Raw genomic sequence first — 6,087 nt, forward strand, 5'->3', positions numbered from 1 at the left:
TTTTTCATCAATTCATTGTAAACTACAAGTTACTTATTCTTCACAATTGGGGTAGAGTTTCTAAAAGAATTTAACCAAACAAAAATTACTCAATATTTTATTTTCTTACCTCAGAAATATGAATAAAAGAAGTAAGATGGGTCAGAACAATACGAGGATCTTTTCTATCACATATTTATTGTGCAGAAATACCACAGTTCATTTGAATGATCTTTATCTTGCAAATCCATAAGGTAGGTACTCCAAAGCTACTAAAGGTCCCCATGTGAATCCATCCAAATGCTTCTATTATATCAATCATTATATATAGGTAAATATTTAAAAAAAGTGTTGTTGGGGATTGTTTTAATCAAATTTCCAAAAATATTACCTAAATGATAGAATCACTGCAAAAATCTTCAAAGCGGTTCTATTCTTACTACTTCAATAATCTAATTCTTTTTTTGTAACTGGACATTCACAGACATTACAATACAAACTTCCAGGCCCAGTTCAGATCAAGCTACCATAGTGAAATTGGTGAATATGTTAGAGTTCGTACAATGCTTTTCTATTAGAGGCCATTTTGTTAAATAAGAAATAAATTATCTGTAAACTACTTCCAGTATTGGTGTAGTGCCTATACTTGTTATTGAAAAAGATATTCAAATACTTGCCAACATCTTAAAAGTATTTAGCTTGTTCAAATCATATTCATCAACATAAAACATTGTGGTGTGTACGTGAGCATTTTCAAATACACAAGTACGTATAGTTTTATTAAGTTCAAAACTCTGACAACAATAAGATGATGATTATGAAGGCAAAATCAAATGAAACATTACGACATGCATTATCAAATTACTTAGTTAAAGGTGTAGAAAATGTGAAAAATAATTGTACATTCCTACTATAATAATCAAAATTTAAAAAATATATACATTTTCAGTCACAATTTACTTCATTACTTAAACTATATTCACCTAATCTTCACGTATAAAACTTAAACATAAGTAACTTTTCCAACTACATACCAATTCTGTTCCTATCGTTATAATGAATTCCGAAGTTATTTTGTTTAAAACTTTGGTTTACTTTGACCTTGGACGAATAAAAAAGATGAACCCAGTTGACATGTTTGATTATAATTGAAGCCAACTTACAGTAAACCTCAATATTGTCACAAATTATACAATTTATTTGTTTATTATCTGGATGCATGTTACGTTTCAAAAATATTTATTTATACATCGTAATATTATTAAAAATCAATAAGAATATAAGAATAAGATTGTGGCAGAAGTTTTCACTAAATTTGGTTAACTGACAATATTCTCCACAATTGATCTAAACAAAGATGAAGAAAATAATTTTGGCGAGAATGTTTATGAAAAAATATATATGCTAGGCAACATTGCTATGTAACTGTATTCGTTTATGCTTTTGTTTATCTAGCACCGATTATTTGAATGAAATAAATCAAATACTAGTTTTATTTGAATACAAATTTACTATAGACATGTACGAACAAATCTTCGATATGACGTTTCGTGCCGCCACGAGGCAAACATATAGGTTTTTAACGAGGATATGTTTATTTATTATAATTATTAGTCAATTTAAGTCAAAAACAAGTTGAAAGTAATATGAAGAAGAGCCTTCATGAGGAAAATGATGCTGAAAACAAAAAACATGAAACAGAAAAGTCAAAAGTGTAAAATGAAGACAACAAGAAATAAGGAAATCAAAAAGATAAAATAATGCCCCATCGCGTCATTTTACAACAAAAACAATCATAATTCATTAACAAGCTCAAACAATCTTGACAGCACTTCCATTCATTTTAACGCACAGAATGTTGAAAAGTCGGGATTGCTTAGACTGCGACTCAATGAAAGTTACAACCATCAGTTTATAGCAGAAGCACCATCAGTCGTTCGTCCAATCCTTTTTGTCCGTTTTATTTCGTTATCTGTAATTAAATCATCGAGATATTTAAAAGTAGTTTCTCCTGTTGGTTAAGACGATAAAGACTTGCAACAAAGCAGTTCTCCTTTTATGCTTTAATTGGGATCGAACGTAACAAAGGCTAATAGATTAGCAACTTCAGTACTTTCATCAAGTTGAAGTGAAAAGTTTGTTTTAAAACTGTAACTGTGAATTTGACAGATTCTACCCTACAAAGTGTTCTGTTCCTTTTTTAGCTATCAATAAGGATAGGTGATATGATGCAATTGTAGCTTGTCTATTTTTCTCACCAGAAATTGATGTTTTCAGTATTGAGTTTGACTTTAAGAATTCTTTTTCTTTGTACTAAAAGAAATACATATGTTTTTTTCTATTAAAAGTATTTAAAGTTGTGAAGGTTTCATACTCTCATCAGCAAATATTTCGAAACATAAAACTCACTGAAGTAGCAGGTCGTCATCTGTGCCAGTAACAAAAACTATATTTCAAATAATCAGCAATGTACTTACGGTTCGGTTTTGCCTTCTTAGGGACTTCTTTTAAAAATTCTAAACTAGCCTAATAAAAATGAGTTTTGCATTGAGATGTTTATTATTATAAATTATTAATAAATGAATTTTGTCTTATCACTTGTTTTTAAATAAGAACTTTCAAGGCACTTAGAGATAAGGAATAACAGTCCACCATCTCAAATTTCTACACAAACTATTGTATTTGGACGAGAGAAAGCTTAGTGGAATGCACCGTGTGTAGACCTCGAGGAAACACTAAAAACAGTTTCGGAATTTTAAAACGTCGATGAAATGATTAAATATGCAAAAAGCACAATGTCAATGTGCTGCAATCGATATAATTCTACTTCAAATTTTATTTTTGCTATAATCAAAGTATAAATCAAAAAATCTTTTCATATATTGAATTCAGCCTATAGACTCCAGGTATTACTTTTCGTTCTTCTTTGAACTTTTTTCAAAGTCAAATATGATATACCTATCCACAGTAGTTTATTAACCTTTTATACGAAAAAACTCGATATTCACACATTGGCGTTGAAAAATGTGATTTTATAATTAGGGTATGCAAAATATTTTGTAAAAACCAGCAATGATAATTGTATGATTAACATATTTCACATTTAAACTGCTAATGAAACAAAGTGGAAGGGTGGGCAATACTCTGTCCTTTTCCAATATGTATCGTTACAACAAGAAACAACATGTACCGAATGGTAAAAATAAAATAAAACAGAAACGTTATTTAGACCTACGATAGCCAACAAAGGAACTTCGGAATTCATTATAATGATAGGAACGGAATTGGTATCTAGTTGGAAAACTTACCTATGTTTAAGTTTTATACGTGAAGATTAGGTGAATATAGTTTAAGTAATGAAGTAAATTTTTACTGAAAAGGTATATATTTTTTAAATTTTGATTCTTATAGTAGGTATGTACAATTATTTCTCACATTTTGTACACCTTTAACTAAGTAATTTGATATTGCATGTCGTATTCTTTCATTTGATTTTGCCATCATAATCATCATCTTATTGATGTCAGAGTTTTGAACTTAATATACCTATACGTACTTGTGTATTTGAAAATGCTCACGTACACACTAAATGTTTTTAAGATATTGGCAAGTCTTTGAATATCTTTTTTAATAACATGTATAGGCACTACAACAATACTGGAAGTAGTTTACAAATAATTTATTTTTAGGTATATTTCTTATTTACCAAAATCGCCTCTAATAAAAAAGAATTGTACGTACTCTAACATATTCATCAATTTCACCTATTGTAGCTTGATCTGAACTGGGCCTGGAAGTTTGTATTGTAATGTCTGTTAATGTCCAGTTACAAAAAAAGAATTAGAATATTGAAGTAGCAACAAGAGAACCGCATCCACCCGGCTTTGAAGATTTTTGCAGTGATTCTATCATTTATGTAATATTTTTGGAAATTTGATTAAAACAATCCCCAACAACTTTTTTTTTAAATATTTACCTATATATAATGATTGATATAATAGAAGCATTTTTATGGATTCACATGGGGACCTTTAGTAGCTTTGGAGTACCTACCTTATGGATTTGCAAGATAAAGATCATTCAAATGAACTGTGGTATTTCTGCACAATAAATATGTGATAGAAAAGATCCTCGTATTGTTCTGACCCATCTTACTTCTTTTATTCATATTTCTGAGGTAAGAAGATAAAATATTGAGTAATTTTTGCTTGGTTACATTCTTCAAAGAAACTCTACCCCAATTGTGAAGAATAAGTAACTTGTAGTTTACAATGAATTGATGAGTTGATGTTTCTTTAAATATTAATATTTTTCCAATAAATTTACTCTTGTCAAAATAATTACTAGTTGCTCAATAATATTTGATATTAAATCATATATTTTGTCAAGTATTTTAGGTGATTTGAAAATCTCAAACTAGTCTGAAAAAAATAACTTTAGCTAAATCATGTTTCCATCATTATTTCAAATTATTGTCTTACCACTTGTTTTTGAATGAGAACTTTCAAGTCACTTAAGTACCATTTCATCACTTTAATCACTTTGTACAAATTCAACACTATATCTGCCAATAAAACTGAATGAAAAATGAAGAATTTTCCTGAAAAGTCCTGTATGCATATGACTTAGTTGAGTGTAAATTTAGCTTAGCGAATACATTGTAATGCCACTTAATGGTTTATTGTACACCATGTCAAAGGTATTTAGAGTTGTTGAATATTCAAGAAACATTTTTGTTTGAATTGGGTGAGGTAATGCAGTTTCTACTGAGACATATCCACACACTTATGTTTTATTTTTTTAGCACCTCAACAACCAGTTGAAAGTATGTTGTTATCATATCATTCTAATAGAAGCAAAAACGTTGAGAGAACGAAAAGGGAACATTATTCTTCTCAAAAAAAGACCTAAACATCAAAATGTAGGGTTACAGCTGTTGTATGGAAGGTATCTAATTAATATTAATTATATGTATAAATAATTTTGAGGGGACCGTATTTCTCAATGTTTTCCACATTTGTTCTTAGCTTTTCAACTCTGTGTCACCCTTTACTGTTATGAGATATGTAGAATGATTGTAGATAAGTATAATTTTGAATATGTCTCTTTCTGTTACTCCTTTTAATTTTGTTAGTACATGTCTTCTTTTTCCCTCGATGTATTTTTTACAGATTATCTTCTAATGCAGAAAATCACAATTCATTATTTTCATTACTAAAGTGGAGTTTATCACGACACTCTATCATAATCCTTTTTTTTTTTCGTGTTTAAAACTCATCGGATTGATTCCTTAACTTAACATATCGCTTGTCCAGTTCAAGACTGGTCTAACTCAAAAAAAAGCGATTTTCAGTTTTTTGCATGAATTATCTTCAAATTGCCTCTACTAACTCTGTGTAAGACCGTTTCTTAAAAAACTTAGTGGATCACCCCTAGATGAAGTGCATGTAAGTGGGCCATCTTTGATTTGTGGAGGGGGGGCAGTGCAAGAGTGAATCATTTCAGTTTTGATCCTTGCCACACATAGAAAGAGTGGAGTTCTATTGTGCAATAGTGGGTTATTATGTGATAAACCGACAGTAAGTAACTTTTTCATATCAATCTTTAGTACAAAACTGAACTATTATGATAATGGCTCTATTTTGAATGGTAAATTAACTTATTTCCCTCTAGATTATTCTCTTCAAGAAAGAGCCAACTTAAGATAGCCCTCTTTAGCTCTTAAATTTCCAGTAATTATTGGAGACAACCTGAGATAGCCCTCTTTAACACTGAAATTTTTAGTAATATTGTTCTTGGTAAGTGATCTATTATGGAGATATCTGGAAGAAGTTACGAATCATTGGGAGTGCGGAAAAATCCTGATGGCTCCAAAGAAAAATTCGTCAAGTTGAGGGAAGCCAGGAAGGTACATCCACCGTGCAATGAAACTAAATGTCGCTTTCATTGTGCAGCCAACATAAGCGAGGAAACGCGCATAGAAATTTTTACTAAATACTGGAACCTCTCGAATATCCATTTGGAAAGAGCGTTCTTAAACAGTTGTCTTTCTGAAGTCAACCCCCGATACCGTTACGGCCGATTAGATAAAACACCAAGAGCCCTTAA

The sequence above is a fragment of the Diorhabda carinulata genome, chromosome Y (assembly GCF_026250575.1).
Source record: "Diorhabda carinulata isolate Delta chromosome Y, icDioCari1.1, whole genome shotgun sequence".
Lineage (NCBI taxonomy): Eukaryota > Metazoa > Arthropoda > Insecta > Coleoptera > Chrysomelidae > Diorhabda > Diorhabda carinulata.